Source organism: Lichenostomus cassidix, chromosome 4, assembly GCF_008360975.1.
Source record: "Lichenostomus cassidix isolate B80296 chromosome 4, HeHo_3.0, whole genome shotgun sequence".
Taxonomy (NCBI): Eukaryota; Metazoa; Chordata; class Aves; order Passeriformes; family Meliphagidae; genus Lichenostomus; species Lichenostomus cassidix.
Genome location: NC_139484.1, coordinates 68,417,173 through 68,444,033, shown reverse-complemented (window position 1 = coordinate 68,444,033; position 26,861 = coordinate 68,417,173). Strand labels below are relative to the sequence as shown.

Here is a 26,861-nt window from a genome sequence, read left to right as displayed (position 1 = left end):
TACTCCACTCTCTATCTGCCTACGGGAAGATATATTCAGGAGGAGGAAGGAGAAGAATTATTCTAACAGTCATTAAGTAATACAATTTAATTTTGTATTACATCATAGGTAGGGAACACTGTGTAATACAACATTGTAATGACACTGTATAAATCAAAGAAATTTTAAAATTCAAATTAAGAAGGAAAAATTCTTATTGTACAAGAACAGTTATTTAGGAGTCTGTTTGTTGTCTTCCTCCTTATGGCAAAAGATGAAGTTTAATGTTAGCGTCATCTTTAGCATACTTGCTGAGTGTAAACCCTTACCATCTACTGTTCCATCCACAACTGATATTTCTTCTTTTATCTGCCTACTTTAGAAGAAGTTTAAAATCATAAAATCATGGAATCACAGAATGGCTTGGCTTGGAAGGGACTTAAGGATCATCTAGTTTCAACCACCCTCTCAGGGATCAGGCTGTACAGGACCTCCTTCAGCCTGACCTGGAACAGTTCCAGGGATGGGGCATCCAAAATTTCTCAGGGCAACCTATGCCAGTATCTCACCACCCTCACAATGAAGAATTTCTTCATAACACCTAATTTAAATATTTTCATTTAAAACGATTCCTCCTTGTCCTATCACTATTTCCCATGTAAAAAGTCCCTCCTCCTCTCCTTTATAAGCCCCCTTTAAGTACTGGAAGGTGCTGTAAGGTCTCCCTGGAGCCCTCTCTTTTCCAGACTTAACAATCCCACTTCTCCCAGCCTGTCTGCACAGCAGAGATGCTCCAACGCTCTGAGTATCTTCATGGTCTCCTCTGGACCCACTCCAGGAGGGCAACATCTTTCCTGTGTAGGAGGTCCCAGAGCTGCACACAGCACTGCAGCTGGGCTCTCAGGAGGGCAGAGCAGAGAGCCACAATCCCCTCCCTTGCCTCCTCCTCTTCTGCTGCAGCCCAGGATACAGTTGGCTTTCCAGGCTGCAAACGCACACTGTTGGCTCATATCCAGCTTTTCCTGCATCCTATTCCCCAATCTTTCTCTGCAGGGTTGCTCTCAATGAGCTCTTCTGGCAGTCTGTACTAATCACTGGGATTGCCCCAACCCAGGTGAAGCACTTTGCACTTGGACTTGAGGCTCTTGTGCTTGTCCAGGTCCCCCTGGCTGGCATCACCTCCTTCTCTTGTATCAACAGCACCACAGTTTAGAGTATAATCAGAATTTCTGACCAGTGATAATGAAATTGTTCCACTTGAAATAACAGAAATTAAAAAATAAAAACCTAATGTTCTTTCAGTATACAAGCCCTCCTGGAAGAGGTGACCTGGTACACACAATTGAAAATGAAAATTTGGTCATCTTGTCTGCCCTCCCCATCAACCCAGTGAGTTTATAATATCTGCAGAAAAGAAAGACCTTGAGAGAATTATTACTGCAGGATAAAACTGAAATGAGTACAGCACTTCAAAGGAGAGGACTGTTAGAATACCAGACTTTAGTGTCATTTGTCTGGAGAGCTGCAAAGAATTATATTTACTGGTTTTTCTGCATTTCAGAAAGCTTATTCTTTACTCAATTATTTACTCAACTAGGGCAATTAGCTTTGCAGGTAAAAATGTGAGATGTTCCCAGCTAGAGGAAAAAACCCCAAACTCCAAAATTATCCTAAAATAAATTCTTTCGTGCAAACAAAGTATTTGATACTGATGTACATAGGTATCTGCATTAATTTAAAGTTAGGTGCCTGAAAAAAAATTAATTGCTTCACAGTTCAGGGTAGGAAGAAAACTTTATTATCCAATCAAGTCCTCTCTTAATGACAGTAAGTGTTATATTGCTTTGTTTTACCTTCTGTTCTGCTACAATTGAGAACCATCACCAACTGCTGTCACATGTGAAACACTTCTAATTAATAAATGAATGAATGAGCAGCACTTGATAAAGAAGCTGCCATTAAACTTTTCACCATTTTTTGATACAACTCATGATGTTTTGTTTTAATTATGGCTCTGATATTCCAGTGTCAGAAAATGTGGAATAGGTAAAAAATTTCCTAAGAAAGGATGTTCTTTGATGTTTGATTTCTGTATACTTTCCAGCCTAGTCAACAAGAAGGAAGATTTAATCTGTGAAACAGAGAGCAGCTACCAAGGAAGCTCTAAGTGATGTCCAGGTGTTAGAAAGATGAATTACATGTGGGTAGAATTGCCTTGTTAAGATCTAGGTCTTGACACGTGTCAATGACCTCAGACCTAGTAGGAGGTTAACAAAGCCTGGGAAGATGTACCACTGATAGTGGACAAAAAGAATGCAGAATTTACAGCCTGCAAGGACATTTGGCAGAACTCCCAAAATAAGGAAAAAACTAATAATGACAACTCAGAAACTCAGCTCCAACCAGGTAAAGAGTAATTCTGGCAGGGGAAGATCCTGACCACTGACTCATGGACCACCAACCCAAGAAACCCCCCAACCCAAAAGAAGGGAAAGTCTGAGCATGTGGACTAATTAGCATGAAAAGGGAGAGAATCATTAATCACCAGAGGATTAAAACAGAACTATGCAACTTTTAGTCACTAATTAACATTATTTGCTGAAATGTATGAATAGTAAAAGGTTTTGATAGTTGGTGTGCTTGATTTGAGGAATACTACCAAGCACCCAGGCTTGTGAAACTCTGAAATAAATAGTCACTGCCTCTCTCAAGTGTGTGATTATTGGCTTGTTTCACACTGAGTAACAAATCCAATTTTTCTGGACAACACCAATTGCCCAGTGAATTCAGATCAGTCAGAAGTTAACAAACATCTTAGGTCATCAGTACTCCCAGTATACAAGTTACTGTCATTTAAGCAGATTTCAGAGATAAACAGTAATGGTTTCCAACACCGTCCAGAAGCTGCTACTGAGAAGGAAGAAAAATAGGCATGGCTTCTAATTGCAAGGTTATTGTGAATATTGGAGGTGGCAGCACACTGAACTGCTGGAAGGTACACCATGTGGTAATGGTGATTGTGTTACATTTCAAGTACTGATTTCAGAGTAGATCTGCAGAGGGTTTGGCAATTGCAGCATCACAGAACATCCAGAATATGCAGCCTCTGGCTCTTTGTCTCCCCACAAGTGGGGAAGTCCACTTTCTCCTCTCCATACAATCCTCAGCAGAAAACAGGCAATAAACTGTATTTCGGTGACTAATGTTTCCTACAGAAAGCACCTCCACTTAATGCAGCTCTAATCCCCTTTTGTGGTTCAGTTCACCATGGCTTTTTCTTAAGAAATAAAGCAGGTGGCAATTTTTTTATTTTTAAGTGCAATTGAAGGACCATGTTGTAACAGCCCTTCACACAATTATAATGATTGCAGTGCTTTCCCAACAAATGACTGATTCATTTTTCTCCACTGAGAGCCCCAAACATCCGTCTAGAGATCTAGGTCCTTCCCTAAGGACCAATAAATCTTTAATTATTTTATACAAAGTGACCTAGTTTTAATAGAAAACTGGCGTCCTGCAGTATTTTTAATGGTAGTTCTATGGTTAGCTCAGATTTGAACAAAAGACTTCTACAGACACAGAAAAGACCTCTGCTACCTCTTTCTCTGATGGCATTTGTGAGCAAAAATCCAGTAATTGCATTTCTTAAGGCAACCAATTTGCCAGCATATATTAGGAACAAACACCTACTGATTTGGTCCCCTTTGGGGATACAGATTAAGTTAAAGGGAGGTGAACAGTGACCTGTTTAGCAATAAAGCCTCTATTAACTTGGAAAAATTCAACACCTGAGCTAAGGACACACAAACTCAGACCCTTCCAGAGTGGAAGTTACTACGCAGACATTTTAAGAATATCACCTTTAGATCTGGGTAATTCAGTGTGTCTGTGAATACAGCCTTTTCCTACCACCTCAGGAGAGCAGAACCTACTGATGGCCATGTTGGCATGATGTGATGCTGTGGCTGCAGCCTCAGTCAGTCCCACACCCTAGCACTGACCTGTGCAGGAGCACACACTGTCACTGCTGTGCAGAATGCAGCACAGAAACAGTGGGAATTATTAAACTTACCAAGGGATGCTGTGGAACATCAGTCATTAGGCCCCTTATCTCCCTGTTGCTCTTGGGGAAAGTGGTCATGATGAACACCAGAAAAGGGCAAAGGAACAGGATACAAGAGATGAGTGCTAAGGCATGTACCTGAAGAAAATATCCTCTTGGGATGATAGTATACAAATATAAATATCAATACACATATATATTTATATTTATATATTTATATAATATGTATATTTATATATTTTTAAAATATATTTATATATTATATGGATATATGGATAACGTTTATGATCAGCAATATCTGAGGCTATCTCTATGAAGATGCACAGTGACAGGTGCTCATTCCCTTCCTTGCAGTTTGCTGGTTTCATGGGACATTTTAAGCCAACATAAACCTTAAAAAGAAACAATTGTGCCTTTACCTTGAGCCAGCACAGCTGTGGTAAACCAATAGAGAGAAAAAATTCAAACTAAAAGTGAGGCATTTCCCCTTCTCCATATCTTTAACATTCATTGCACTCTCTCTGAGCCAGTTCTTCTCATAATCTGAAAAATGCTGGAGCCAACACAAGGAAGAGTTTGGCAGAGAAAAAGAGGCTGGGTATGGCAGGGGAGTAGGAAAACCTCCTTCAGTCACAGTGTTGGTTTCCAAAACTTTTATAAAATTAAGGCCTAAACTGTATCAGTAGCCCACTTACAGCTTTTTCATCCGCTTCTGCCTACAAAACATCTAATGACATTTTAATGTCCTACAGCCCATACAGTTTTTTTTTTAATTTAAAAACACATAGTCAAATAGATGTGATCACTTTTTCCAGCTATTTATAAATACCCATAGTGATCTAGCTGAAAGTATAAAATTAAACAAAAATTATAAGAAATACAATGAACTGTACTTTACAATTTGTTGCAAACAGACCCAAGAACCAATTTTAACATTATTCTGATTTTACATAAAGTTCCTACCTAACATATGGCATTTTCTATTCATCATTTTTGTTTGAAGGAAGAAATTAAGACCATTTAACTTCCTCCCTGTTCCAAAACACTAACAACTGTATCCTCAACCCTTTACATTTGCAGTAAATGGATGCATTTCGCAAATGGATTTTTAAATCATCTAAAGAGGACAGACCATTCCAAGAATTCCTACAGTTAAGAGTTATTAGAAACACTACAGTGGTTTCTAGAAAGAGATTAGAGAATGAGGAACAATGTAATTTGGGCATTAGACAATATTATCATAACATCATAGAATATGCTGAGTTGAGAGGGACCCATCAGGATCAAACTGTTCAACTCCAGGCCCTACACAGGACACCCCAAGAATCACACCATGTGCCTGACAGTGTTGTCCAGAAGCTTCTTGAACTCTGTCAGGCTTGGTGCTGTGACCACATCCCTGGGGACCCTGTTCCAGTGCCCAACCACTCTCTGGGTGAAAAACACTCTCCTGATATCCAGTCCTAAACCTCCCAGCTCAGCTCCATGTTGGTTTTTTGAGTCCTGTCACTATCACCACAGAGATCAGTGGCTGCCCCTCCTCTTCCCCTCTTGAGGAAGATGTAACTGCAATGAGATCTCCCCTCAGTCTCCTCCAGGCTGAACAGACCAAGTGAGCTCAGTCACTCCTCATACTATTTCCCCTCTCAAGGCCCTTCACCATCTTTGCTGCCCTCCTTTGTCAGTGTCCTTGCACATATTGCTGGATTTTCCAATACCTGCAAGACGTTTATAGAATAATGTAATAGAAAACTAACAGGATATTTGAAGAAGCAGTAGTCTGACTTGGTAAAATATGACAGAAATGGACAGATGCTAGGGCCAAGTAGGATAGCCCAGAAAAAGACAAGTTGTGTCTCAAAAATTAATTTGGTTATTTATCCTTCTGAACCATGGCAGAGGAAAGAAGGAATTCAGAACAATGATGGAGAAACATCCTGCATTGGGGTAAACCTTTCAGTCAGTAGTTCAGCAAAAATGTGTTAGAAGCTACAGAATGATAACAGCACGCTACAAAGGTAACACCTAAAATGCTAAGCCCATTAAACATTTTGGTTGCTGCTCTTTTTGTCACTCATACTTTTAGATAAATCAAAAGTCTGTGTCCATGCTGTAACATTGCTGTTCTTTCCTTCTCTCTGGCCTGATAAAGTCACTGTGATCTGGGAATTTAAACCATCTCAGTTTCAAGTGAAGGGAAGAAAAATTGGTATTCAGGCCACAGTCTGAGCATGCCCACTGACCCAGTATATTTACAAATATTACATAAGCTGAAGACAGAAAATAAGATGGAGTAACACCCTGAGATCTTTTGAACAGACCTCTTAGCAATAAACTCAGAGATACAGATATACCCATGTTATTTAAATTCATATGATCTTGAGATAAATAAACAGATAAATAAAATATATTTCACACTAAAAAAATGTTGCTAATAAATGTTCCAATTCAGTGCAATTCAAATTATACCACCAAGAGCAAGACACACATTTGAAACAGCGAGAACAAAGCATTAGAGGTCTGACTCACAGCAAGGACCATTTAAAACTAGAGACAAAACACAATGCAAGGCAGCAATGATCTGGATTAACCTGATTATTTTCACTTTTCCTGCCTAGAAAGAATTTGCCTATTAGCCAATAATATAAAAAAAGTCAGGACTGAACCTCTAGATGTATGTAATGCATAGTGAGCAAGCCAAGACTTCTGAGAAATAGAAATTACTGCCCATGAACAGTAAATCTGATGCATTTAGTAACCACCTAGGGCATGCAATAGCAATTCAATGCAGTTCATCTGCACATTCTTCTGCCTGAGAAATTCCAGACAGAAATACAGCTGCTTTGTGGCTGCTGGCCTTACAAACCACTCTCTTACAGCTTCTGTCCACATTTTCTAACTTAAATACAAGACTTTTGACTTTGCAACTCTATTACTAATCAATGCGTCACATTTCAGGCAAATACTGTACTCCAAATAATTTCAAATGTAAATTAGATAAACTGACTTCTGACAGAAGGTATTTTTATAGCAACACCTGCAAAATACCTTGATAGCAAGACATTCCTCCCAGACTATAGAGGGCAATTTGAGTTCATTTGCATACTCTAAAATAAAAATTGTTTGGCAATAATTTTGTTATTACAGTACTTATTTCTAGGGCATCTATCAAAGTGTTAAACACACACCCAAATATACTACGAGCAGCAATTATTGTGTGAGTTGAAAAGCAATCAATTTCAAAGGTGATCTGGACAAAGTAGTTTACCTATAGCATTAACAATTATTAATATTTGAAATTCCAGAAATGCAAGGAGAACCTAGCTGAAAATATGACTGCTTGTCACATAAACATGCTGTCTTTATCTAGGGATCAAAAACACAGCTGTGAAAATACTTTAAGTCTTGTCCAGATGAAAAAAACCCAACCTAAGCTGGTACAGATAAAAAGCTCAAGGGGGGACAGATTCAAACTAGCAAAGCCACATCTTGCTAAAGCATATGTCTCATGTCTACAATACTTTTAACACATGCTAGAACATACTGGATGCATTATCACATTTATTGCCTTGACAACAAAGCCAGAATTAATAGTACAGGGCAGTCCTTGTTCAAAAGAACTAAAATTCAAGAGGAAGCAAAAGGAAGTATTAGCTGTATTTTCAGATGCAATCTGAGAAGTTCTTCTAGGAAGCTAACAAAAAGCCAAGATTGTTTAAAATTTACTGGTTAAATAGAAGTTCTTCCCAAATGCTCCTCTGTACCTGGCAAAATAATTTAAATAAAGGAAAAATAAGGGCATCTATTTTAAATAAAAAGTGTTTGTAAAAAAGTTATTTGAAAATAAAATCTTTGTTTTTCAAGGGGGTTTTTTGCCTTATAGCTGAGGATTTTAAAAAAATGTTTAAGGCCAATGGAAACAGAATATGTTGCAATAACCAAATATATTTGTCCCCTACAAGTTTTAAGAAAACACCACATTTTCTCCAGCACTGATCTGGGATACTGGGTTTAGGAAAGTTCTCCTGAAAATACCTTAGATCAAGGTGTGCTTGGTCTCAAGTACTAAATTCTCACTGTTACTGTCTTAGGTTACGTGGAAGGTGTAACTAAAAGTATGTATTCTATTACCATCTTCACAAGCTGCTAAGGACAGGTGGGGCAGTGCTCTTTATCTTCAGCATGGCCCAGCTCTTATATCACCATCTGGGGGCTGTCTCTGCTGATGGGCCATCAAGGTCTCCAGGAGCGACTCATAAGATTACATCATCCCATTGTGAGATGCCCCACCCAGAGGGGAGGGGCTGAACATTCCCACCTGCATATAAGCTGAGTCTTTGGAACACAGACTACTTCTTTGACTGGATTCCCAAAGGAGCAGAGCTCTAGAGTCACTGTTGGCCCTCCAGAGACTGACCAGATTGTTCTTCAGGATCACCACTTCACCCAGACCACATCCGTCACTCCAACGAGACTGCAGCCACCATTTAACTGGAGTGCTGTCACCACCCTGACCAACGGGGTGGCAGGTTGTATTCTGACTCTGTCAGTTTAAACTGATGTTTCTGTCTTATTGCCTTTAGTTTTTCCTATAAAATTGTAATTCTGACTGGGAATCTCTCACAGTATATTTGTGTGGGGTCAATTCTTCCACTGGTTTACCTCCAAACTAGCACAGTTATTTAGCAGAAAGGCATCTTTTCTTTACTATTGTTACAAGGTATCTCAGCTTCTTTTTACCAGAAAACCCCTGAGAACCACCAAAAACACTGCCCTTGCTTTTTATGTTTCTAATGCATGACATAACAATTTTATCTCTCTCTTTTAGAAGACTGTCATAAAAACAGTGAGCTGTTTCTAAAGGAAATACTCCTGTGAGAATTTGGTTTATTCTGCATATATCGAGTATGATTTCCACAGCTCCTAGTCGTTAAAATAAAGACTTCAGGCAAATAAATAATTTCCCTTTCATTAGTAAATGAAGAGTGTGAAATTAATTATTTTATGTTCTTACTAACTTATTATTGTAAAAACTCTGTTTAGGATGCAATAAAATATAAAACCCAGGGAATTTACTTCTGCAGTGAATTGAAAGGACTGAGATTCACAGATTTGTTTTTTGAGAGATAAATTTAGTACTATGACTTGAACTTATAACTGGACTGTATTTGGACACAGCACGGCCCTGTAAGACTTGTACAAGTTTATCAGGAAAAAAATTTCAACATGTTCTTCATGTCTTCAGCTAAAGCTCTCATTATTTCAAACCATGCTCTGTCCTAGATGTGCATATGCACCTCCAGCAGGTGTGGCACTGACTACATATTTGGATCAGAATATAACTTTACCTCTGGTGTGCCCCCACACATCCACAGATAAAATGCAAGGCTACACTAAGAAACACAGCTCCTGGTGTAACAGACAGAAGTTGACGAGTTCTGCACTGTGAAATGCAGTCCTGCTTAGAATCATAGACTGGTTTGGGTTGGAAGGGACTATAAAGATCACTCCCACCCCCTGCCATGGGCAGGGAAAACTTCCACTAAACTGGGTTGCTCAGAGCCCCCACAGCAGAATGAACCTCACAGTGCCAACAACAGGCTTTTTGAGATCAAAATGTTAAATCAAGGCACTGGCAAGTATCTTTTCAATCTATGTGACTGCTGTGTATTACCAGTAACATATACAAGTCCATCTAAACAAATATACATCCTGCCAAGTGTATGAAAAATGTCATTTTTGCCTGCATGTCAAGGTAAGCCCCTACAAAGAAATTGATAAAGATGTTTAAAACCTACCTGAACTCTAATTTTAGAAAAAGGGCATTTGTGCCCTTTTTAGAAAACAAAAAAGAAAAAAAATTTTTGTTTGGGCTTTTTTTCAATCTTTTGAATGGAAACCAGAATTGTACCTATAAATAATGACAGAAGTATAAAGCAGTAATATAAAATAAAAATAATATTCCACATCTCACTACAGAACACTGCTTTGAAAAACTATGCCATGAACTTCTAATTTTAAAGTAAATCTAGCAGTTTGATAAAAGAGGCCAAGGGAATCTAGTTATTCATAGAGAATGAATTCATTTCCTTTACTCTCTTTGTGATTGTGATATAATGCAAAATTATGTATTTTATTTTATAGATTTTTATAACTAACATCACCTATACTTTTGCTGAAACACCCTTCAAAATTACATCCTAAATCAGGAAAAGTAAGGAATTCTTTCTATAACTTGATTAAGATAAAATAGATTAGTGAAAATTGTGACATACATATTTCAAGTTTATTCCAGTCTGACTTGTGAATTAATATTTTCACTTTTAAAAAACCCACCCCATCTTAAGTAATAGCAGTAAACTCTCAATGAATTCCATTAAAGATGGAATCTTACTTTTCATTGTCTTGTTTTAAGCATAGCACTGAAAAGGTGGACAAATCAAAGTACTACTGCCAGTCAACACAGACTTTATGGAAGCCACATATTAGATTAAACTACAGAACTATATTTAACCTGAGCAGATAGGGTCCCATTTATGTAATCCTACTTTAGGAGCTTCTAATGAGTTACTGCAGCCTAACCCAGATATGCCTGCCAGCAAGTTCCCTGCTCTTTCATGTCAACTCAATGATGAGTACAATTTCATTGTAAAAATTGCTGCACAGCACAAGGAGTACTCTCGTTAAACATAGCAATCATCAATATAATCAGTAACCTAAAAATAAACTTCTGCCTAATTGATCCCATATTTATAACACAGAACCTTTACCTCTATTATATTTGCTATGTAACTATAGTCAGTGTTACTAAGAAGAGATTCCTAAGGCAGGGGAATATGCAGTCAATGGAGCTAGGTAAGTAAATTAATTGGTAAATTCTTTGAAACTAGAGCATTCACTAGAGAGAGCAGATGCCTACATTTACAAGTCAATGAACACATGCAGAAATTACCTGAAAGATGCTTTAGGACTCAAATTATATGTTAAGTGAGTTATTATCACAGTGGCCTCTTTCTGCCTTGAAAAGCTACCGACAAGGATGCTCATCCATCTTAGAAACATCTTCATCTTTCAGAGAGCATCCGCTGAGAGTTGGGCTTTCCCAGCTGAGGGTCCTGCATCCAGCCACCTGCCTGGCAGGCACATATGGCACGTGGGGATCAGCAGCGCCGGGGCGAGCGCCGGTCACGCGGCAACATCTGCCGGCTGATCAAAAGTGGCATTAATGAAATGCTAAAAGCAGTTTAGTTCACTCCTGCATGCTGAAAGACAGCTGTAGCGACAAAAGGTGTATGGGAAAAGCACCACATTGAGATTATAGATGGTAGAAGGAGCAGGGAGAAGGATGACGCTGCTCAGAATGTGCTTTTTGACCTAAGTCATCTACTGTAAACATCTTGCCAAATACAATCAAACTACTGCTTGAAATCAAGCACAGCATGAAATGCAAAACAGTGACGTAAGAAACGACAGGAATAACACTACTAAAACCAAAAGAAATAGTTAAGAATTCGTCATTGCAATTTGTCATTGCATCATGCAACTTCTTTTCCTAGTGTTTACAGATTTGGCTATGTTTAAAGGGTTCTTAACTTGACATGCAACTCAACAAATGATCCCAACAGAAAAATTATAGATGTATAAAAATACTTTGAATTCCAGTGTCCCTAGTTGCTTTCTCTACACTGTGTCTGCTGATACTGCATATACAGGAAAAGCACTAAAAATGCAGTTCAGAGATTTCATTTTTGAACATCACATTTTCTCTGGGGCACTAGGAAGCCTTTCTCTGTTACTATGTCAGGTCCACAGATTTCAAGATTCAGAGCAGAGCAACAATACTAGGCTTGGAGACATGGCATTCCCGAAACCAAACAAGGCCAATAGACCATTAACATAGTATCTTGGCTTCAAATGCTAATTATTTCCCTGCAAAGCTAAAGCTAAAATCCAATGGGAAGTTCTTTTACTAATTTAGCTCTTCACAAAGGAAACAATGAGATGCCTCAAAGAGTTTACATTTATTTTACTTAAATATTTTATTAAAAAACTTGATGGCAGGAAAACAACAAATAATGGCCTCCAATCTACCAGAAATTTTGGCATTGGCTTAGTTGTTCACATGAAACACATTAATTTTAATGCAGCTCTGTCTGGGAGAGAGGGAGACGTGAATCCTCTTCCAATGACCCAGTGATTCAGATGAACTGCAGAAAAGGGACCAGGCACTGAACCATCTCACAAGCTCTGTGTACATCATATATTGCACAAAGAGGTGAAAGACTGAGATGGAAAAGTCTATAAATTTTCTATAAATGTGGCTTTGATAAACTGAAACACTGATTTTTAGCACTCTTCTCAAGCTCAAGAAAGCTAATCTATATATCCAAGAAGAAAACAATACAATCAGTGGAAAACTTGGCATTAAACAATGACTCATCATGCTCACTGAGCCTCAAGCTCTGAATAAAGTATTTATAACATATTTAAAATTTAGAAGGGTGGTTGCACTCAAAGAAAAAAGGAAAAAATATTAGTAAGACAGTAGTAGGCTAACTAAAAGCAAAAATCAGAAATTAGAAAATAAGTAGCTTGCTATTTAAAGAAAGAAGAAAGGGTCACTTTTCTGAATGTAAGGGCAATTCAGAAAAAAAATCATTTAACAAAAGCACTGTAAATACTCTGGAAATTTAAAGTGCTTAGAACCAGTAAAAATTATTACAAAATACATTTCTTTGGCATTATAAGGGTAAATTTGAATCTGATTACCAACAGTTATTATTGCAAATGCATAAGGTAACATATTATGAATATTCATGAAAGTGCATTACAGAAATGCAAGATGATCTATGCAGACTGAAATATATATTTATCCTACAAAGAAAGACAACCTCAATGGAAGAAAAGAAGCAATTATGTAAAAAGGAAATGCAGAATGAAAGAGATCCCAGAAAAAGCTGAAATTCAAGTTACACAGGAGGTTTAGGTGGTTCATGAACAAAGAAGGAAGAAAACCCCAATAAGTGAGAAATCCTGCTATGAAGAAAAAAGAGGAAGCATATCAACTAGGTATACAATAACATGCAGATTATTGTATGTAGATATAAACCATCAGCATATAAATTCTACTTATCAAAAACAGAATGAGTTTTAGCGAGGTTAGAAAATGCAAAGCTGAGCTCCAACTTAGAGATCAACACTATGAACATGGCATCTTCCTACTGCCTCAGTATCTTCTCCAGCAGGATGACAAAGAATTTATTCCTTTCCTGCCACATGGATATGCAGAAGAATAACTAAACAACCATCAGTTTTGAGTACACTGCTTTTCTGCCTTATCAGAACAGGATGATAGTTTTGTCTCCTTGACATACTTCCATAGCCAGTGCTCCAAACACAGACACAGGAAATCAAATTCCCTTGGCATTAAAAGATGAAATAAATCTCTGCACAGAGACTATTATTCCCCACACATACGCTCAGGAACAGAAGCAGAGTCAAATTCTGATCCAACTGGCAGATTGTCTCTTTGCTAGTTGCAGTGATGTAGACATCAATTCTGAACTGTATTGCTCAGCATTACTACAGGCAAACCCAAGGCAAAAATCACTCAAATATACAAGTCTGGCCACATATTGCAGGCATGGTAAGTGCAGGTAAGGCCCCAGTGAAACCCAATGTTATTAGAAATGCTTTCCTTTTTTTTCCTTGTAGTAAAAAAATTGATTGTTTACATGATTTTCAACACAAACACCACAGCAGTCTACTCCAACATTACAAAACCAGAGAAATAAATATAAAATTTTATGGAAATGCTTAAGTAATGAAGCTTTGATATTTAATTGATTTGCTTGAAACTATGAATTGCCAAAACCAAAACATTATTTAACACGACAGTCCCGTTGAGACCAATACTGCATCTGACACTGTAAGCTTATTCTAAGCTGTTTATTAGCAAAAATACTACTAACAGCATGCAGAAAAGATATCACCAATACAGATCTGCCTTTGAACCCCTGCTTGCTATGGTTATAAGATAAAGCTTCATTTTCACATCTGCATAGGTAGTACCCAGTCTGGTTTGAAGCCCAGATGACTGAACCAACGGTTCACAGTCTTCAGTGGCACTCTACAAGCAGTACAGCTCTACAAGTCAGGATTTCCTGCTACTCATTTCCCACATTCCTCTTGAACTCAGCTATTTATTTGTTTATGTGTACTTCAACAGCATTTAAGTCTTCAGCCACATGGCTGGCACCCTTTCTCCAACATCCTGCTGACCTAAGTCAAACAACCCAAGATACCACAATGTAGAATATTAGCTAACCAGAGAACTGCAGAACATACTGCTCCAATGGGATCCATAAGCTTCATACAGCACAGAAGATGGTGCTGGGACATGCTTTAAAAATACCTGAAAAAATAAAAATTCCTTCATCAACTAGATGAAGTGTCTGTAAACAGATGGCAAGCTAGAGTGCATTTGGTTTTGTTTAACTGGCTCTAAGTTAAAAGGACAGAAGTGGTCAAGGAGTGAAGACCAGGAACAAACCAGGGGATCTGCAGTCATAGAACAGTGAGTGTATGTGCAGGACCAGATTCCAACGGGAATTCTTTTTGCTGTCAGTGAGCCACAACATCTCAGTGGAGCATACTGAAAATACATATCTGAAAAAAACCAGGAAACAAATCCAGAAGTATTTGACAGTTTTCCATAGAGGAGAAATTATTAATAGTCACCGAAGCCTTGCTCAAGAATGTTAACACGTGTTTCAAGCCATCTCTCTGCTCTTGATGTTTTGTTTGACCAGTCTAGAACAATTTTATTTGTTACCTCAGAAGTGTCACAAGACAGAACTCCAGTGTACCACAGGTCTCTAAGTTGATATCCAGCTGAAGCTCATGTGGAGGACAGGCCTGCAGTTTGCTTCAACAGATTCAGAATGCAATCTGGTTGACTCCACCTCCTCAAAATTTACGTTAAGATGAAATGTTTATCGTTTCTGTAACAGTGGCTTTTACAAAGACAAAGAGTGAGGTCTTTTTGCCTCTGGAATTGCATGTGTGCTCTTTGCACAGCAACTTACAATGAGGACAGCAATGGCCATGATCCCATACCAGCAGTGTTTGCATGCAGCACCTTTAGCCAGCTGCATGCATGTGACATGCAGCATTTCCACCAGACACCTTGGAGCCAAGCACAGTTCCAAAAGCCACAGCAAAAACTAACAACAAAGTTCTCAAAACATTAAGAAAGACAATCTGATAGGTTACGTAGAGAAAGTTAAATCCTCTTTGCCAAAACCAGGTAAGATCTCAGCACCCAATTTGTTGTCATCCAAAACCTACCAGGGATTGTGATGCAGTAAGAATACACCACCTGTCCTACACCCAAAGTGTCCATCTATCAAGAGTCTACAGCAATTATCAACACTGGCAAAACCCCAAATCAGGAACTGTGGTCTGCCAGGTTAGCACACAGAAGATGCCCTTCATGACCAGTCAACAACTCCAAGTTCAGAAACAAACACGGAATTGCTTGTGCATTTCCATTGTTGTCTCCATCTTCTGGAAAACTTCATTCAGGTCTGAGGTCTGCCACCAAACAGAACAGACTCAAACAGAGAGCACACATAGCTGGAGGTCAAATGCATCAGTGGATGAAGAATACAGCCCCCCAAACCCACCAAAGGCTACTGAGAAATGCTAAGAAATAAATTCTAATGCAGTTCAAATTAAAAGGGCTTAGCACCTGAACTGACAACAAAACTAAAGACAACCAATGAAGTCCTAACAACAAAGGCATGGATGATACAAAGCTTTGTGACATGGATGTTCACAGGTACGTTTAATTGGTTCAGAACTACAATACAACCTGGTTACATTTATTCACATTGTAATTCTTAAGTGTACTGTGTTAGTTTTATACAAATATATAGAGATAGTACTACAGAAGAAGGTCTGTGCACTTCTTCAACCATTGAAGTTTTAGTCTGTGGCTCCAAAGTCACATTTGTCTATGTCCTAGGTTGCAACATGGATTTATTTATTCTATTACCACCTCCACAAGCTGTGGGCCATTAGCTGTTATCTCCTGCTGTGACTCACCCCTGATAACTGTCAATGAGCTATCAAGAACCAACTGCATGACTCATGGAATTATCTCATCCTATTGTGAGATGCTCCACCCAGGAGGGAGGAGCCAAGCATTCCCACCTGGATATAACCTGGCTTTGGAATTGCCCAAGTCAGCTCTGTCTACTGGGTTCCCAGAGGACAAGAGCTACCACTGGAGCTTCAGCTGGAGACCAGCCCTTCCACAGGATCACTGCTTCAACATAACTACTTCACTTGGACTGCTGCCACCACCCTGACTAACAGGGTGTCAGGTTGGATCTGACTCTGTCAGTGTTTCTTTTCTTGTATTATTGCATTTATTTTAGATTTTCTTTTTACATTATAATCCTGATTTGAAATCTCTCACTGGTTTGTTTTCAAACTAATACAGTCTACTAAAATCCTTAGAGTACACACAAACACCAATTTACAGTCCTACTTTTCAGGGCAGGTTTCAACACCTGTAGCATGGGCCATGCTAAAAGCTGGGAAGCAAATTTCAGTATTTAGACTTTACCACAGATTATTTACTGCTGATTAAAGAATGATATACATGTAATCAAAGCCCCAAAACTGTAGCAGCTCTTCCCATGCACAGAGGTCAAGGTCACAGTGAGTGTAACTACTACTGTCAACCTCACTGCCTAGACTGGTTATTTACATCCAGTGTAAATTCAAAACACATGCTATAAAGTTGATGAATGTATGGATGATGGATCCATGTTATACAGACTGTAGCTGAGATCAGAATCAAATGAGTCAAGATCAAGAGGGTTTTTATTTTTCCACTTAAAAACCTACAGCCTTTGCACAGGAGAAGCCATGACAACGTTTCTCTCACCCATAGGGTGGGGCACATCTCAGGCTATAAGAAACAAAAAAAGAAAAAATGGTTTGTGTAATCCAAAGCCTCCAAAAATAAGAGTTTCATATTGCACAGTTTCATTGCTAAAGAATGTATCTCAGACTTAATGGTTCCTTCCACATTAAAAAAAAAAAAAAAATCAGAAACCAGAATGACATGGCTTAATCTGTGCAGAACATGCACTCCTCCATCACGACAAAGCACAACAAAATAAGAACATGTAGCATTTTGACATCAACAAAACTGCCTACATAGACGCCCACTCTTTCTTATTTTCTCTGCTGCATATTCTTTTAACTCGCTCATTTCCTTCTGCATCTTTCTCACCATTCCTGACTTACCTACTTCTCATACAGCTTCTTCTGACTTGTTTTCACATGAAGACTGACCATGGAAATAGTCCCTTACAGACAGTTCAGAATGCAGCATCCATTTTAATTTGTCCTTCTCCTGATATATTTATATGCCAATAAAAATAATTTCCTTGAGAAACAGGGACGTTTTTCCAGAATATCTGAAATAACTCCAGCAGGAGAGTCATTCTGCAGATCTAAGCTTCATGCTGTGATAGATTCACACATTTGATCCCACCTACCAGTAAGGAGCTGGCAATTACTGCATTCCAATGCAGGACCATGGATTTTTTCCAGCTCCCTTACTCCACATGCAAGTTACAGCTGATTGTGGCAGCTGAAGCAGCAATGCATTTTTGCATCACATGTGTAAAAGGTAGACATACTGAGTTTGAAAGAGCAAATGTGCAGTATATTTTGGGGGGGGTTTTCTGCGGATAAGAACTATTGGTCTTGACAATCGTGGTATTTACTGCTCTGCTTTACTGATTTTATATTTGCAGATGTAAATCTGTAGGAAATGCTCTGTGTTTATTACCTCAAGTGATAAGAGAACATATACTTCTAAAGGTTTTAGATATTTCTCTGCTTTGTGTGAGGAAACAGTAAATAATTAGAATGCTGTGTTGCTTTTGTGCTGTTTTAAGGATTAGCCTCTCTCAGCTCCTGGACCATATATATTTTAAGTACACTAAGTGCTGTGATGAGGGCTTAAACGCTGTTTAAATCAGACACATCTCCAACACATCCCCTCGTAAAGCATAATCTGTCATTATTATGCAATTATGTTAAAGTGCTAGTATGCAGGAATTTTCTATTTCCCCTTGTTCATCAGATATGCTGTCTCCACAAACAGATTTATCTGTATATTAATTCTTGGAGTATTTTCTGAGTGCACATTTGTGAACGCACACAAAATTCTCTGCATTTAAATTTGCACTCTTAAAAACCACAGATTTTTACCCAATACCTAGATTCCTAATAGCTCACTAAACAGAGACACTAAATCTAGCTCAGATGTATCTAACCATGGCTGTGGTCATGGTTCCCTTCTTTGATGCAGAAGTGGGCTTCTGCTTTCTAGACTACACACCATCTAGGAAAGGCTAAGGTGAAAAGATAGCCTGAAATATTTTTAGTTTTTTTCTACTTTTTTCCTCTTTCTTACACAGTGAATAGTAGCAAAAAAATTAACTCTGCCAACAATAATATATACACATAATATTTGTTATTGACATAAAGGCAGGATTGGTACAATTAGCTGAATGCAGGAAAGCTTTGGGTTTTTACTGCGAGAGGTAGTAATAGCACCAACCTCCTCACTGATCAAATATAGAATCTAAAAAATTCTGAGAAATTCCAGCATATGATGGCAATCTATGAAAAAAATCCAAGCAAAGCTAGACAAAATCCAAAATAAACAAACAACCCACCACCAAACCAAACTAGAAAACATTATGAAAGAGATATAATGAGTTGTTGGGAACAAAACAGTCCAAAGATTCATTTTTCAAGGTGACTCACTGCAAAGAATAAAGGTTCATGCCATTCATCAGTGAAACTTGATCAAAAATACAAAAAAAGGCTCATCTAACCCTCACAGTCAAGCATATACATCTTGAGTTCTGGAGCAGGAGATTTGTCTTCAAGACTTCAACCCTTTTTACACATGCAAAAATTAGTCATAGGGGACTGAGAGGCAGCAGAAGCATTAAACGCTCATTTCCGTAGGAAGCTAGGCTACAGCAAATGTAATTAAATTTTTTAGTAAGAGTTTGCCATTTTACTAAAAACCTCAGACAGTGAGTGTTGGGGCACAGCATCCCATCTTCCCTCCTATCCTACATGGCAGAGGCCAAAGCCTCACGCAAAAGCTAATAGGATGATTATCTTGAGAAGGATTATGCTGCACAGAGAAGCTGAAGTCTGCCTTTGTGAGAATTAGGTCCATCATCCTTACTGGTCAGATGAATTATTTTCTTTTGCCATAGTGCAGATAGATTATCACTTGATCTTCCTTAAAATAAGTGAATCTCAATATAAGAAGGTGGGATAAAATGTATTTTCAGATCTTACTTTTCGGTTTAAGGAACAGGGAGTCAAGAAAAAAGTTCCAGAAGAAAAAGTAATTAATTCTTTTATAAGAAATACAAGTCTGCCACACTAAATTAGCAGATTATAATTATAATATAGGCTATACCTAACAAGCTTAGCAATGAATGATTTGAGGCAAGATCTGTTCTACACGAAATGCCAAGATGTGACTCAAGTAGATCAACGTAAGGTGAAAACATTGTGAAAGTGGTACTTTACACCTTGATATGGAACAAAAGGTCTGTTCTTGGGGATTCATTTCTCATTTCTAGGCAGCTTAGAGAAGGAGCACCTCCCAACACACTGTCTCCATCCTGATAGGGACAAGTGAGTGTTTACATCCAGATGGCGCAAAAAGAACTACAAAAAGCAGTTACTCCAAAATCAGAGAAGTATGTGCACCTTAGGGTCTCAAACAGAATGAGAGCCACTGTCTCACAAAGTAAAACCTTCACCCTAGAAACATGTCCTGATTAGACTCAGGGTAGACATGCATCACATCACGACAAGTATTTATAAACATGGATAATAAGCTTGTTCAGAGAATTAGCGGTTCACAAGAAAACAAGGCATGTACCCTTGGGTGGTAGTTCAAATGCAAGCTAGTGAGAAGAAATGTGAAATATTGGGCACTTTGTTTGCATAAACAGAAGCATGATGGAGCAGTAAATAAACAGCTATCAGATGCTGGATATTGCTTTAGATAGAAAACAGAAAAAGAAAATGAAATCTCTGCTTCATAATCACTGACAGTTTGGAAAGTCTTACCAAAATAGTCAACTTTAGTTAGGTAAGATGTTCCTTGTTCTGACTGTTGAAGAGGAATAAGATCATTTTTGAAGAATCCATGGAAGGTTGTTCTGCAGTGGCTCACTCTTACCATAAAAACAGTGATAATAACAACAGTAATAGCACCTCAGTTTCAATTACACCAACTTACCACTTGGCTCACCTCATGTTAAAATAAATAGATAATATTAGGATTAAATTTGAGTGTGTTAAACTCACAGGGGAAAATAAAAAAAAAATCACCTCCTCACCTGCACAGCAAAGTCAAAGCCATCAGATATGCAAACAGTGCCCAAAATGAAGGCTGACAACTATGTTGACCATAGCCAAAGAACACCATTTATTGAGGTTACACCCAGGAAGTCAAGCGTTTCATCTGCTGCACATGCTGAGCATCAGCGCTAAATCAAAAGTGAAACTGTGAAATGCAGCCCTGTGACTCTACTGGCACTTCCTTCCTGGATGCAAAGGTAACAGCTACCACGAGAGCAACTAAAAGCTTTCAACACTAATGTCTTGTCAAAGACAACTGAAATGGAGAGCAACTGTCAGTTATCCAAGAGGATGAAAGCTAAATTTAAATGACACTAAGAAATATGAAAAAACATACTTTCTTCAACAGCTCCCATTTCCCTTACTGTCAAGGTAGGGTGCTAGAAAATGGACAACATGGTATTAAGATGGACTATAAGTGAGAAGAAAACTGGAGAGAAAGTTCAAAGAGTTAGGAGAGACATCTCAATCCTCCTACAGTTGTGGCTACATTCAGCATTTAGTAGGGAACAAGTAAGCAACACATGAACAAATACAGATAAGATAAATAGCTCCTCTCTTAATTTTACACTGATTGCAGAATGCCAGCTTGCAGACTAAATATATAGGTTTTAAAAAACATCTGCAAGAAACAAATTAACTAATATTTGCATCAAAGTTCACTTATTATCAGAACAAAACAAAGATGCCCTTCAGTTATCTTTCACTGAAACCAAAGTAAAGCCAAAGCAAAGCAAATCAATGTTGACTGTGCTTTTTGAGGATGACATAACCATTATAAAAGAGTCTATTCACTACCTCTAAACATTTCACCATTTAAATGATTTTTGCTTCACTTTCAGACTTTCACCCCAGAAGCTGGTTATTCAGCATAAAAACAGGACAGCACCAAAACAACTGCCTGTGTTATGTACGTTCATGTTTTTATAAAATGTGCATTAGGCAACCCTCTCTTAAAACCAAGGATATAAAGATTAATTAGAAATTGCCACTCTATATCTTTGTCTTCATTGACAAGTAATTTCCCATTGTGAACAACATACAGAGTGACTAAAAATTTCTGTGCTTAACAAAAAACCAAAAATAAAATATAAAAATTCCCACTGTATTCCTCATCAAATCAAGCACCTTATCCATTCCTGTCTAACTTAACAGCTGCAGGTGGGAGCTTCCCAAATACATCTGGCTCTTCATTTGCACTTATGCATGTGTTTGAGACCCTGCATGATAAAGAATAAATGCATCAAATCCAAAGGTAGTTGTGGAATTAAATGCCAGATCTATGAGCTTGGACTGTGTTGAGAGGAAAAGAGGAAGACCCCACCTACCACAGCACATGGCAGAAGCTTCTCTTCAGCTGCCATTCTTATTGGAAGAACAAAGATGAAACAGTGCAAGTAAGGAAGCAACCAACCAAGTTTTAGTGATCTCTAAGAAAGGCCTACAAATGCATTCCATCTGCCAAAAAAAGAAGTTTTATGATTTACAATAATGTGCAAAGGATGGAAGCATAATGGAAAAAGAATGAATAAAAAGTTTTAACTACTACTGTGGTTCCATTTTGCCCAACTGACAATGACTCTATACCACTTTTATTGAATTATTATAGATTTTTCCCTATTACTGAAGTAAGGGCTGATGAAGTTTGATATTTTAAAAAGCCTTAGCAAAAATTAAACAAAAGTAAGTAACAAAATATGCATACAGGAGTAAAACTTCTCAAGATGGAAAACCCCCACTTGTTTTATCATTATCTCATATTTTATTGTAACATGTGAATATACTATGAAACAATGACCAGGAAACTGATTTTCCTTACTAATGCTGACTAACATCGTAATAAGTACCCTAAATCAGCATTTGTTCTAAATATGGAACTTTATTTTAATGAGAAACAAAAGAGATGGAATGCGTTTGTGCATGTCAATGCACAGAGCTGCAATTAAGGCTGAATATTGTGCCTTCAAAATGAAGTAGAACAGAGTTAATAAAAGTTGAGAGAAAAAAAATCAAGTTTACAGACAAGGACATGAGGAAGGGTTTGATATTTTTTTAATTTATTTTTCCTTTATGGCAGAGCAACTTTGGTTCAAAATTAATAAATTAATAGAGACACAATAATCACTGGTACCTGTCCATACATCCTCTCAGACAGAGGCAGCATACAACCAACCTTGTTTCTATACAAAGGGGCAATCCAACCTCACATTCTTCAGTATTTTCTGTTCCCTGCCTTGCACTATCCAGAAGTACTGCCCAGGGCCTTTTCTTTCTTCATATCCTTGCTACTCCTACATCTCCCATATTCTATCATAATGTGACCAAAATGTTCTACAAGAAAAAACTATATATGAAAGTAATGATAAACACTTGCATACAGACAAATAATACTTAAAGGCAGAAACTGACAGCAGAGCTGGGATGGACTGTAACAAAGATGGTAGATAAACATACAAACTATGGAAAACAAAACATAAGCTTGAATGAGATGGACCTCTAAGAGAAAAATCTTAAGGAGCCTTTGCTCCATCACTGTGTACTGGGATTAACATTTTAGTAGAGCACATCTCTTTCAATTCAAGGCTCACTCATGCCTCAGGTTCAACACATGGCCTCTTTTGAGGATATTTCCAACTCTTGGGTTCCCGTAACAACAATCTGAGACACTGAAGGAGCATGCATTTAAGTGGAGAGTGAGCGTTGCTCAGAGCGTTTCCAAAAAGCAAATGGATACAAAAAGCCTTCATCTACATACAGGAGAACTTAAATAGGTCAGGCAAACGTCTACACCAATGGCCTCTTGAGGTGCTTGTGTCTCAGCCTGGTGCAGACAAGCCCCAGTGCCTCAGTGAAGGGGTCCTTGGGTTGGCCTCCTTGCACTTGTAGAGCATCCCTTGAAACAGCATTCTCTACACCCTTAAGAAGAATCACCTCTTCAACAAGATCCAAGATTCTTGACCCTTCTGTTTAAATCTCCAGTTAATCTATTCACTTTGTATTAACAACCTATGTGCACCCATTGAGAAACAAAAACCTCAAATCTCAAAACACCCCACACTACCTCAGGTGCAAGAAACAGGCATCCCAGGGGGCCAAGAAGTACAAGGAGAGCAAAGACTGAAAACAAATGTTCTAAGCCATACAGAGTATCCCAGCTTCTGCATCACAGTAAGTAGTTTTAGCATTATTAACAGTAAGGCACATAAGTTTTTTCAATGCAGAACAAAAACACCATCTTCAAAAGATAATTAAGGCAGAATTTAAAAGTCTTCAGAAAAACCTTCCTGCCTAAATGCACCACAAATTAGTGCGTCTTACAATCACAAAACATTTCAGCAGGCTTTGGAAAACCAACGCAAAGATATTCACTCCTTGCCATACAAAACCTGAAACCAAAGCTGGCATCTCACAGACATGAAACACAGTAGACCCTAACAGGCATTACAGAACCCAACTCCTGCATAAATACATAGGCACATCAAGCTCATTGTCAGTGAGACCAACCGTGTAAGAAGAGACATTACTGTGTATACATGATGGGTTCTAAGCATAGGGCAAGCATCTCATGGAGCAAAAGGAATCTTTGAACGAAGTGAGTGTCAATTTCTTCCCCCTTACAACATTTGCTAGGATTTCTTCCTAATAATTCTATTAATTTTAAAAATAAATGAATACTGTCAGTTAAAATTAACATAATTTCTTAGGGTTGTTTGATTAGGCAGTGTGGTGCATGGAAGTCATCAGTCAGGCTAGTAAATATATAAATACTTAGCAAAAATAATTCTTGCTTGTTAGTTAAGCCTGTGTCCACTACATCTTCCCTCTGATTTAGACATCCTGCAAATCTGCAGTGACTTGCAGGCCTAGCCACTGCTTTAAGGGCTGATGGAAAGAACTTTTTTTAAAATCTCACCCATCCACTGGAACAAACCAGTCTTGATGGGGAACCAAGAGAGAAAAATTAGTGTGTGCAGATCCTCCTCTCATCCAGCCCCCGGAGAGATCTGTTCTGTAGTGTTGCCATAGAAAAGGGAAAGGAAGCCTCCAATTAGGGACGAGGTCACATTTAAGCAGAGATATTATGTAAATATCAGCCAGCCGGCATCCTGCAAAAAGCAAAAAGGCCTCATCCTGCCAGCCCTCCAAGGGCAGGCCTCGGGTTTGCTCCGGGAAAAGCCCAGCCAGCAGGACGCGGCTCGCAGGGCAGGTGTCACCCTGCAGGCTGCCCGGGTCCCCCGGCCCCGCAGGTACAGCCGGGAGTGGGCAGAGCCCTGCGGGGCCGGGATGCTCCGGAGCGTCCTGCCGCCCGGCCGCGGGTACCGCCGGGGCTGGGGAGCGCCGGGAGCCCCGGAGCAGTGCCGGCCCTGGGCTGCCGCGCCCCGGCCCGCCGATGGCTGCGGGGAGCAGCGGCAGGGCGGCGGCGAGCGGGGAGCGGCCGAGCGGCTCGCCCCGCCTGCGGACAGGCAGCCCCTGCCCCGCCAAGGACCGGCCGCCCTTCCCGAGCCTTCCTCGCCCGTCGGGTCACCGGCACGGGCGAGCGGAGAGCGGCACAGCCTCGCCCCGCCCCGGGATGCACTTTTTTCCCTTAGGTATCTCGTACGACCAAAGTCTCCGAGCGCGGCAGCATCCTCCCTCCATCCCTCCATCCGTCCGTCCGTCCGTCCTCCCTCCCCTGCCACCCCCGCGCCACCCCCGCATCACCCACCCGTCCTTCCGCCGCCGCCACTCACCCACGCCGCGGCCGGCGACGGCGGCAGGGCCCGGCCAAGCCCTCGCCCGCTCCTTCCCCGGGGGGCTCCGCTGGCGCGATGCGGACAGAGCGGCGGCGAAGCACCGCCCGGCAGCCGCACCTCGCTGCCGGCGCCGGGTCCCTCCCCAGCTGTCACCGGCGGCCCGCCCTCGGGGGCGGTGGCGGCAGGGCCCTCCCGCGGCCCCGCCCCGCGCCCGCCGCCGCCCCGGGTGCTCGGCTGCGCGCCGTGACGGGCTCCGCGGGGCTGGCTGCGGTTCCCGGAGAGCTGCGGCCCCGGAGAGCTGCCCCGCACGGAGAGCTGCCCCGCACAGAGCCGGCGCTGTGGGGCCATGCGCACGCTGTCCCCTCGCTCGGCTCCCGCCTCAGCAGGTGCGGGCACGTCCGGCACGGAGTGCCGGGGAGGATGCGCTCGTGTCATCTTTTGTGTCACACGCGGCCGTCGCACACGAGAATTAGACACGGAGTTGTCAGATTAACTCAGCTGCCGGACGCCTGTAAACCCTGATGCCATTTAAACACTCGTTCTTTTGTCAGAATGAAAGAGAGTATCAGCTTGAAGCTCCCGGGCCCAGGCTTTGCTGTGGGTTTCAAACCAGACTGACTCCCGTGCCGATGTACATGGGCTGTGAACGCACCTTTATTAATGTCGTTCATGGTTATATTCCTGTTAATTCAGATCCAGTGGCTGACCCAGTGAATGCAGCAGAAATGTGCTTCTGTGAGCCAAGTACCAAGAGCTCAGGTAGAGGGAATGGTCATGATAACTGGCTCAGGTTTCGTTGATGGCTCATGCAGTGTTGGTGTAAATTGGCCCAGGATGAAACAGAAAATCAGCAAGTTTACCTCTCCATTTGTTTCGCTGTTATTCTTGTTGCTGCTGTAGTGCTAGATTTGTACTTCGTTTAATAAGACAAGATGGGTATTGGAAAGTAGATTGGAAATGGGAACCACAATATACGAGAAACATGCATCAGCTCAAAGCGTGCTCCAAAAAGTACTTTGGTGAGGTTCAGCAGAGAGACAGATCAGGGCAGTATCACAGGCACAGAAATTTGAGAAGGGGGCACTTCAGTGTTCCAGATAAAACTAACACTATTGATGGCCACACTGAACTATTAAAATCCAAATTGGAATGCACACTTTAACAGGGAAAGCAATTAAACAGTCAGAAACACCTTTTGGGACTAAAGGGAATATGCATTGCTGGGCAGTGTGAAGCAACACTTAAATCTTTTTCTAAAGGGAGGCATTTCAAACAGGAGCTAAAGGAATTCTTGTAGCCAGAATAACCCCAAAAGTTCCTTCTCTGTGGAGAAAATGCTGGTTTTGATTTTAAAATCAGTATGAATTGAATGTCTCAATTGGTGTTAATTACGTCATATAGTTAATTTGTTCCATTTTCTAAGAAAATTTCAGGTATAAATGTTTGATACTTACACTTTTAAAAAGATGCCAACACATTTATTAGTGGCTATGTTCCAAATCTAGATTAATGAAACCATAATGAGCAGCTTGTTATGCTTCAGCTGCTATCTAACTGTTCTTCATAGGAGTTGGAATCTGGGGCCTTAGTTCTGG

General features: G+C 39.9%; 1 protein-coding gene across 4 annotated transcripts in view; it reads right to left on the bottom strand.

Moving 5' to 3' along the window:
* JAKMIP1 (janus kinase and microtubule interacting protein 1) overlaps window positions 1-25,416 on the bottom strand; it is a 145,405-nt gene extending 119,989 nt beyond the window's left edge. For all 4 annotated transcript variants that reach the window (XM_085059783.1, XM_085059776.1, XM_085059780.1 and 1 more), the window contains exon 1: window positions 25,264-25,416. The gene's annotated coding sequence lies outside the window, so the exon portion shown is untranslated. The remainder of the gene's footprint in view (window positions 1-25,263) is intronic.
* Between the last annotated feature and the right edge of the window lie 1,445 nt (window positions 25,417-26,861).